Raw genomic sequence first — 11,129 nt, 5'->3', positions numbered from 1 at the left:
GAAGGCATCAAAACTATGAATTAACACATGTGGAAATATGTACTTAACAAAAAAGTGTAAAACAACTGAAAATACGCCTTATATTCTAGTTTCTTCAAAGTAGCCACCTTTTGCTCTGATAACTGCTTTGCACACACTCTGCATTCTCTTGATGAGCTTCAAGAGGTAGTCACCTGAAATGGTTTTCACTTCACAGGTGTGCCCTGTCAGGTTTAATAAGTGGGATTTCTTGCCTTATAAATGGGGTTGGGACCATCAGTTGTGTTGTGCAGAAGTCAGGTGGATACACAGCTGATAGTCCTACTGAATAGACTGTTAGAATTTGTATTATGGCAAGAAAAAAGCAGCTAAGTAAAGAAAAACGAGTGGCCATCATCACTTTAAGAAATGAAGGTCAGTCAGTCCGAAAAATTGGGAAAACTTTGAAAGTGTCCCCAAGTGCAGTCGCAAAAACCATCAAGCGCTACAAAGAAACTGGCTCACATGAGGACCGCCCCAGGAAAGGAAGACCAAGAGTCACCTGTGCTGCGGAGGATAAGTTCATCCGAGTCACCAGCCTCAGAAATCGCAGGTTAACAGCAGCTCAGATTAGAGACCAGGTCAATGCCACACAGAGTTCTAGCAGCAGACACATCTCTAGAACAACTGTTAAGAGGAGACTGTGTGAATCAGGCCTTCATGGTAGAATAGCTGCTAGGAAACCACTGCTAAGGACAGGCAACAAGCAGAAGAGACTTGTTTGGGCTAAAGAACACAAGGAATGGACATTAGACCAGTGGAAATCTGTGCTTTGGTCTGATGAGTCCAAATTGGAGATCTTTGGTTCCAACCACCGTGTCTTTGTGCGACGCAGAAAAGGTGAACGGATGGACTCTACATGCCTGGTTCCCACCGTGAAGCATGGAGGAGGAGGTGTGATGGTGTGGGGGTGCTTTGCTGGTGACACTGTTGGGGATTTATTCAAAATTGAAGGCATACTGAACCAGCATGGCTACCACAGCATCTTGCAGCGGCATGCTATTCCATCCGGTTTGCGTTTAGTTGGACCATCATTTATTTTTCAACAGGACAAGACCATTTCAGGTGACTACCTCTTGAAGCTCATCAAAAGAATGCCAAGAGTGTGCGAAGCAGTAATCAAAGCAAAAGGTGGCTACTTTGAAGAACCTAGAATATAAGACATATTTTCAGTTGTTTCACACTTTTTTGTTAAGTATATAATTCCACATGTGTTAATTCATAGTTTTGATGCCTTCAGTGTGAATCTACAATTTTCATAGTCATGAAAATAAAGAAAACTCTTTGAATGAGAAGGTGTGTCCAAACTTTTGGTCTGTACTGTATATGTGGTGCTTCCTGTAATTGTGCTGGCTGGACTGAAGGCGGACATAGAAACAGAAAAGCAGCATGAATACAGACTTTCAAGACTCATAGTTAAAAAGGCATTTACAAAGCAGGGCAGCATCAAGTTGAATTCATGTTGGAGCTTTAAATATAGATTTCTGTGGGTGTAGTTTTGAGATATAAATGACATACATTATCTGACTGATTTGCACATTTTCTATGTTAAGAAATAGCAAGAAAGTACGGAGCAGGCAGAGGGTCGTAATGTGCGTGTGTGAATCGCATGTCAAAAAAATTGACGGCATTAAGAGGAATTTGCATTAAATGATAACTACCGTTTTTTACAACCTGGACCTTTTTTCTAGCAAAAGATATGGTCATTTACTCACCCAGATAACTTTGGTGTCATTTGGCGTCGTTCGGACGAAATTAGATCCAGTGTAGCGCCGATATATCCATATAATGCGAGTGACGGGGCATCGACACACAGCCTCTATATAACGCATTATCTGCCACGAAACTAGTTCATTTCACTAATATTTTGTTACGATATGCTAGTGCTATTCCCCTCTGAGTCCGGGCTCGTCCGTTATCAACATCCGGGGTCAAACTAGCAGTAGCAGCTACAGGTAAACAAGCCGGGCTGTCGCGGGTGCGAGCGCAGCTCAGAGGCGACATCTTCCAGGTCAGAGGTAGTAGATCAACCTACAGACCCCGGATGTTGACAATAGACGAGCCCGGACTCAGAGGGGAATAGCACTAGCATATTGTGACAAAATATTGGTGAAATGAACTAGTTTCGTGGCAGATAATGCTCATAGAGGCTGCGCTTCGGTGCCCCGTCACTCGATTTTTATATGGATATATCGGCGGTACACTGGATCTAATTTCGTCCGAACAACTTCAAATGACACCAAAGTTATCTGGGTGAGTAAATGACCATATATTTTGCTAGAAATAAGGTCCAGGTTGTAAAAACGGTAGTTATCCTTTAACGCGTTATTATCGCCTTAACTTTGACAGCCCTAGTTTGAACATGTAACACAAGTACTTTTTAGTCCAAACAGTTTAAGGGTCTGCAAATGTGCAGCTAGTGTCAAATTTGATGTATTTAAAGGAGCATTGCATCATAATTTGAATTGCACTAACTGGGGGAAGAGTTTTTGGACCAGTGATATAATGTGAGTAAAGGTGATTTATTTACTAATGTCAATCGAACATCAGGTCAGTGTGAATATGTTTATTACAGCAGTAACTGACTAGAGGGAAACTGTGTGTCTTACTGAAACTGTAAATGTTGCAAGCAATGGACTGTTGTTACCCTAATACGAACCGGAATGTCACATGGAGGACTAAAATGCATTGATAAATTTTTTTTTTTAATATGATTTGGGGCTGTTAAATAAAACCGCCAGAGAGGCAATTTGGAGTTTTCATTCAAATGAAAAAATTCAAAAAAATGTATTTGTCCCCGGGGGGCAATTCAAGGTAAGGCACGTGGAGCATTTGTACACAACACAACATTTAACAGATATACAGCACAACACAGAACAGTCAGCTAGTTAAAATAAAAAATAAAAAATAAATATACAAATGTAAAAAGGTATAAAATATAAAAGGTTATAAATAGAATAAGGAATATAAGCAGTATCTACATAAGTTGCAAGTTGGTACTGAGTAGATTGAATGTCCGTATAAATACTATAAATATGCAAAGATAAAGTGGGGATGTGTGTAGATTATTGTCCGTTAGCAGGATGGGGAAGGGGGGATGGGGGGATGGGGTCCAGGGTCCAGAGCAGGGAGGCAGCGGGGCAGGGTTGGTTGGGAGTTGAGGAGTTGAACAGCTCTGGGAACAAAGCTTGTTCTCCTCCTCTGTGTCCTGCAGCCCGGGCAGCGGAGCCGGCGTCCTGAGGGGAGCCACTCAAACACTGGGAACAGAGCGTGTGAGGGGTCCTGTAGGATCCTGAGCGCCGTCTCAGTGTTTGCTGCTCACACACGGTTGAGAGTGTTCTGACCGGAAGTCCGATGATTTTAGAGCAGACTTTGACAGTGCTCTGCAGGCGGGTCCTGTTTTGCAGGCTGGTGGAGTGAAACCAGCAGGTTATTGAGAATATGATTACACTCTCAATGAATGAGTAATATAATGTCCGGAGGATGTTTGTGTTGACCCCAAACGTGTTGAGTTTCCTCAGGAGATACTGCTGCTGCTGGCAGTCGAAGATTGTGCCCAGGTATTTGTACTCGTCCACCACCTCTACAGTCTTCCCATGTACTGTGCTGACAGCTGCTGCTGCCAGCTCCCTCTGCTTGCTGGAAAAGGTCACCACCATCTCTTTGGTCTTCTCCACATTTAACTCCAGGCAGGAGTTATCACACCACTCCACAAACTCATGAAGCGCTGAGCTGTGGTGATGTCAGGGGCCTGAGAGCAGCGACAGGAGAACTGTGTCATCCGCATACTTGACCAGATGACAGTCTGGATGGGTGGACCTGCAGGCATCGGTGTAGAGGATGAAGAGCAGAGGAGAGAGGACGCAGCCCTGAGGGGAGCCAGTAGAGGTGAAGGCGAGGTCAAAGAAGGTGTTGTTGACCAGAACCCTCTGTGACCTGTTGGTCAGGAAGTTTGTAATCCACAGGATCAGCTGGTCATCCAGGTGGAAGCGGGTGAAGAGTTTCTTTGCCAGGATGTGTGGCTGTAGGGTGTTGAATGCAGAGGAGAAGTCTGCAAACAGGAGTCTGGCTGTGGTGTTGGGGTGTTCTAGATGCTTATGTATAGTGTCCATGATGTATATTTTAGCATCATCAACCCCTCTGCCTGCGCAATAAGCGAACTGGAGAGGGTCCATCAGTGGGTCAGTGACCTTGATGATGTGGTTCTTGATGACCCTCTCCATAGCCTTCATCACGAGTGAGGTGAGAGCCACAGGCCTCAGGTCGTTCAGAGCCTTGACAGAGCTCTTCTTGGGGATGGGGACCACTGTGGAGTGCTTCCATAACTGGGGAACAGTGCCGCTGTCCATAGATCTTTGAAACAGTAGCTGAAACACGCCCCCCAGCTGCTCTGCACAGCACCGCAGGACCCGGCCACTGATGTTGTCTGGGCCAGGTGCTGTGCTCTCCTTGGTCCTCCTGAGGGCTCTCACCACCTCCTCCGTGTTGAAGGAGAGTTCAGCTTCTGCAGGTGTGAGGGAGGAGATAATGTCTTCTATCTGGGTGATGTTGTCCGTCTCGAATCTTGAAAAAAAGGAGTTAAGGTCGTTGGGGAGCAGAGTTCACAGCAGCCATGTTTTTGATTCCCTGCCAAGCTGAGCGGAGGCTCCCTTGTGTGAATTTTTCCTCCATTTTGTCCTTGTATTTCAGCTTGGCATTTTTTATGGCACGCTTCACCTCTCTGTTAACCTCCTTTTTTTCAGATTCGGTGCCAGTAAAGAATATTCTTTTCTTTTTGTTGAGGATTTCCTTTAGTTCTTTGGTTATCCAGGGTTTATTGTTTGGGTAGATGTCACGGTTATATGTGTGATGATGTTTGTATAAATAGGCTATAAAAGATGTATTAAAAATGACTGTATAGTTTAAAATCAGGTGAGAGAGCAAATTGCTAAAACCAAGAAACACCACAAAACTGGAGGAACACAAACACTGATATTTATTCACAGAATAAAATCAGGTTAAAACCACAGATAAAAGTCCATAAAAAGGGTAAGGCAGGGGAGCTGGTAAAAAGACGCTAAAAGGCTAAAAAGAGGGAAGCTAAAACTAAGGGGGGAGCGAAGGTCCAATAAAAACAGTTCAGAGTCTTATCTGTGGGGGGAGAGCTGTAGCACACGTGTCAATGCCGGCGGGGAGAGGCTCTTTACCCATGTGACATAGACAGTAACCTTTTTGGTGGGAATGACAAAAAGAGATGTATGAGGACACCGCGTCCACTTGCTCATTGATGTTGCTGGAGGGGCGAGAAGGTTATCCCAGTCTGTGGATTCGAAGCATCCCTGCAGAGTTGCAATGCTGTTGTTGGTCCACTGCTTGATGTTTTTGATAACCTTCTCTGTCCTCCTTATGACCGGGGTGTAGGCTGGTGCCAGCAGGATGGTGTTGTGGTCAGCAAAGCCAAGAGAGGGAAGAGAAATGGATCTGTATGCATCTGGAACAGATCCATAACATTTATCCAGAGTCTTTCCCTGGCGGGTGGTGCAGGTGACATATTGCTGATATCCTTTCAGTGACTTGTCAGCTTCACAGTGGTTGACGTCTCCCAGGATGAATTTGGATGAGTCTGGGGATATGAGTTCAAGTCTGTGTATGGTTTCCTTAATGTGCTCTATTGCTGTAGATGCATTTGCTCTGGGGTGAATGTAAACCAGGATGAGAAAGAGCTGTGGGAATTCTCTGGGAAGATAGAAAAGGTGGAGGGAGACAGCCAGAAGCTTGAATTTCGGTGTTGCACAGCTCCTCTCTGACGATTACCGTTGAGCACCAGCGTGTGTTTACGTAGAGACACACGCCGCCGCCATGTTTCTTACTGGAAAGCTCAGTGTCTCGGTCAAGTCTTAAAGGGGACCCAAAGCCATCTATGTGCAGCATGTCATCACTGTCTGTGTTTTTTAACCACGTTTCCATGAATGCAAGAATTGAGGCATTCCTGTATTCATGCATGTGGTTAACGTTAGCTTGCAGCTCGTCTGTTTTTTTGCGCAAAGAGCGCACGTTAGCCAGGATGACTGAGGGGAGCGCCCGGTGTTTACATTTCTCCCTCTTCAGTCTGGCCCTAAGTCCACCCTTTTTCTTACCTCTCCTGGTTACCTTCTTTTTATTGTAGGTCGAGTCTTCTTTATTTGAAGAATTGTCCCGTCGAATTTCCTCAGGTAATGAGTCCGTAGTAACGGCTTGATGGGGGTGGGGGGCGAGCTGCAGCAGAAAGGCTCTGGTGTAGGTGACTCGCTGCCCGTCGGGAAGATTGAGTTTGTTGTAATACGGCAAGATAAACTCCACAGACAGCCAGAAAAGCAGAGAAACCAGAGCCCAGAAAAGTCCCCTGGTCTCCATGCTGAGGTCGATGTAGTTTCCCTGGCAGCGGGAAGTAATCCAGCAGTAGTGTAAGTACTGGACTGGGAGCTGGCCGGCAGTGTAAACAAACAAAGAAAAACAGCTGAGCCGACGAAGACGTCACGCGAGGGAGAAAAGTTTTAAATAAAGTTAGAAAAAAAGCAGCCAGACGCCAATGACACGGACGGTTGGTGTCTAGCCAAAAGAGACAACATATATGTCCACGAGACTATGAAAAACGCACAAACAGAACATTAAATAAAGGAAATAGTGCAAAAATAACCGCTCCATGAACTAACCGGTCGACCACGAGCAGCCACCTGGAAACGAAAAAAAGTGAAACAGAACTCACCTCCTCCTCATTGTTCCTGCTTTTTTTTATTTGCCTTTGTATGGCTTCATTGATAGGACAGCTTCAGCTTTAGAGAGATGACAGGATACAGGGTGAGATGCCCCTGGGCCCCTGTGACATGCAGCAAGGGGCCTAGGCTGGACTTGAGCCCCGGGCCGCTGCAGCAAGCGCAGAGCCTCTGCACATGGGATGCCCGCTATACCAACTGAGCTAATGGGCGCCCTATTGTTCCCGCTTTTACCTGCTTTATACAGGTCAGATATTTGTTACTGTGGTCATTCCTGAGGCGTGTAACACATGCACACCCTGTACACCTGAATTGGGACAATAGTATTAAGCTCTTCTGACGTCGTATAGTGATTGAAAGGCACATGGTAGGTTGGCAGGCACGGTTTGAGCAGCATTTTCCAGAAACAGCTTATTGTAAAAGTTTGGGTCGTCATTATTTGGTCCATACAGATTAACCAGAATTAAATCTTGGGTCAGTAGCGAACCTTGTATAATGACAGCTTTTTGTATGCGAAGAGGAATGGATTTATGCACAAGCACGGTGACGCCCCTGGCATGCGATGAACAAGAACACGCTATTACTTATTTTCCTTAATCAAGCAGTTTCACTTGAGAGTAAATACATTTCTTGTATAAAGATGATTTTTGATTGGTACTGTTTTAGTCTGGTCGTTACTTGTTTGGTAAATTTCCTAAGGCCTCTAACATTCCATGAGACCAACTCCAGATTGAAATTCCTACTCATTTAACTCGCAACATCATCCTCTCTTAACCTGTCTATGTTAGTAGCAGATGTTTGTGAACATGCTGTCTGTTTCAACTTAGCATTGAACTAGAAGCCGCAATTCCCTAAAGGTTGTGCAATTTTACAAGTTGTTGCGTGAGGAGAAACTTAACAAACTCTGCAAAACAGCTTTGGCAAATTATAAAGTATCGGAGCCTTCCAGTAAATTTGGCCTTAAACGCAATACATCAAGTTGTTTCTGTGCTTATAACATCCCAACAGCTGTTGGAAAACTTGTTTAACTAATTTAATCACTTCCATTAAATATACTAGGGAAGACAACATTTCATTAACGGTAAAAATGTCACATTTTTACAAATTCAGAAAATGGTAACCAATAAAGGCTACATCTTTGACTCCCCAGAGTCCCTTAAAGAGTCACTCACTTATTATAATGTTGAGTTATGAGAAACTTGAGAAACTTTGTGAAACTAGCGTGACTCAGACACAGTTCAGGGTTTTTCTTAAAATCAAGGTTCACTTGCCAAACAGGGTCAGTACACAGGAAAGCCAAAAGATCAAGGGCTAGGCAAAAGGCAGAGTATCCAAAAATGGGGTCAAAAACACAAGAAGGCAAAAACACATGACAAAGAATGCTGGAACGCTTGCTACTAGAGACAAAGACAAACTAGCAATAACACAGGGGAGCATGCACAAAATATACACAAGGGAGGAAGGGATAAATGGACACAAGTGCAACACATCAGGTAGGGGAGGACAATCACAGTGGCAGGAAACACACAAGGACAGGAAGGGGATCTGAAACGAGAGGAGAGTTGGACACCACAATAAAACAGAGAAAAGACTGAAGAGAAAACACAAGAAAATGTGACCTTAACTTGACAAGACATTACAATGAAATACTGTCTTTTTAAGTATTTGGACTTTCTTGTTATTTCACCAAACATGCATGAAGATAGTTATTTCTTTGTGTAAATTAGCCTACATTGTATTTATTTATTCCGGTGATTTGCATGTTTACTTGCATATTGAGCGGGGACATGAGATTGGGTCACAGGTGGTCACACGAGATGCATGTGAATGCCAGGTGTTAACTAACAGACCTCAAGCTGTCCACTGGATCATTGATTGGATCAGTCAGAGCGCATGTTGATACCAAATATGAACAGACTCTCAGTGAAGTTTAACCAGACTTTAGAGCCCATTGTCACTAGAGCATGTCTCTGTGTGTGTGTGCAGGCTGAGAGAGCTGGTCCACACCTTGCACAGTGCACAGAAGACAGCCTCATGAGGAAGAGAGATCTTTCTTGTGGATTGACAGTAGTGAAAAAAACAGCAAATCGAGCATCGGCAGCAAAAACATTGAATCAATGTTTCCTAATCTGAGGTGGTGCACCGCTCCCTACTGTACATGCACAATGTTTCTGACCTGCAGTTCATAAACACTGTTACCCGTTTACATTTATTAAACGTAATAAATAACTTGTTGCAGATGCAAAATCACAGGACAAAGGGCTGAAAGTGGCTGGCAAATGTTGGGACCCACAGATCAAGTTGTTCATTGTGGATTTCAAAATGGACTCTGAACTGAACTCAGTTCCCCAGAATTCCCCGGTCTTCACACCTAGGGGCAAAGACTCCCAAGAGACCCAGCTTTGAGCTACTATTGGTCAGGGTGACAGACCCCCAACTCCTTCCTTTGTTCTGGCTCTTCTCCACATCTTTCCCCATGGGGCTGCCTGACCCAAAGTTCTCTTCTCCTGGATTCTTCTGGGCCCAACAGCTGCTGAAAGTTGCCAGCTGCACTTCCAGCAGGGCCAAAGAACTTCTCCTCACAGCAGCGACACAAAGTCCTGCTAGTATTCCAGCTGAGTTAGCACCAGCAGCTGCGAAGCTAGCCAGCTAACTCCACAATTCGAGGAACACAAAAGCAAATTAGCACCGAGCTGCTATCCCTGCAAAGGAAAGGAGCGACCAGTTTCCTCCATCCACTGTCTTTCATCAGCCAAAGAACCACCAGCACCTTTTCTTCAAAGACTGGTAATGTTGAACTGGGCCTAGATAGCACACAGCATAGCATAGCATGGCTAAGCACAGGACTTTTAACTCTGGTTGATGTAATGCACATGTGTTCAATCTATGTGTTTGTTCAATTTTTGGTTGTTATTGTGATCTCAGGTCAGGTAATTGGTAGTTTGCTTTGCTACACGGGTCTTTGCATCCAGCTAACTATCTTCTCTAACCTGGCACCATGTCACAGACACACACACACACACACACACACACACACACACACACACTTCACTTCGGCCTGGACCATATCAGTCCAACCCTTCGATCAGCCATCTTGTAGTCCCCTTTGATCGGCCATTTTGTTTATAGTCTTCGGTTTTCCATGCCAGGCAGCGTGTCACTTTGAACCTTAGCCACCATTTTGTTTTTGTTCTTCCAGACACACGCACACACACACACACACACACACACACACACACACACACACACACCTGTATATAGTACATGTTAGTTAGATTGTGTGTTTTTATTTTCTGTTAAATAAAAGACTTTTGAACCTTCATGCTGTCTATTTAATATTGTACAAGAGTGCATAGCCCATCCAAAATTTTAATTGAACCTTCTGAACACTTAAATCATAATTCATAGTTTCATTTTTTTTTTTTTTTTAAAAAAGGTTTAGTTATTTCCCAAAACAGCTGGCCACCGTAGTTTTTAGTGGAGTATTTTCAGTGGTGGATTAATCCACATTTTGTACTGTAGTGAGTTTTTTGGCCAGTGTGAAAGTGAAAGCAGGATTGATTCAAATCAAACTACAGCATGTGTGTTAATGTTAATGAAGGAACATGTCATCCAGTGCAACAGTGTGGCTCACTGATGTGTTATATAATAGTTTTTGCTCAACAATGGAGCTCTTTTGCACAAAGAAAGAAAAAATATCAGGCTTTGGATACATACACAATACTTGTTAGTATGACACTTTCATTGATGTTTTTGATCTGCACATGGGATGTTGACACTCTAATAGCAGTGTGTGTCTTCGTGGGTGCTACTCAGCACGTGCAGTTTTAACCCACCCCCTAATCTCCTGCAGTGCTGAATGGACCCCGACCTGTTGCTATTAATCAACTGCTGCAGACTCAGGAGAAGAGTACAATGTAACACTAAAAATTCTATAGCCTATAATATATCCTTTAATTTCCTCTCTGGTAAGCTGTGGGTTCATTCCTAATGCCCAGAGTAAATAGTTGGTATAATCTTGTGTTTTAATTAGCGATGAGTGCTGCTGCTGCCTGCAGTGACAAAATCAATAGTTCTCTTCCAACGCATTATGACTAAAGCCAAAAATGATTATGATGTGTGTGTGTATGTGTGTGTGTGTGTGTGTGTGTGCATGCGTGTTTTTTGTGTGTCAGAGATGGATGTATTCATGTGGGTGTGTGTGTGAGAATGCTAAATAGCTTGAAAATGTCAACTCTCTGTACTAGTCTTTAAATGACACACCTCATCTGAACTCCATCATTTCAGAGGACAGAGGAAGACTGTGTTCCTCTAGTATACAGTCATTTATAGGTCCTGAAATAGATTTATCTGAACTACCTTAAACCTCATGTGTTTTGT

This window comes from Pagrus pagrus, assembly GCF_965226575.1.
Source record: "Pagrus pagrus genome assembly, chromosome: 20".
Lineage (NCBI taxonomy): Eukaryota > Metazoa > Chordata > Actinopteri > Spariformes > Sparidae > Pagrus > Pagrus pagrus.
The sequence above is the reverse complement of the archived record's forward strand: the minus strand, read 5'-3'. Positions refer to the sequence as shown.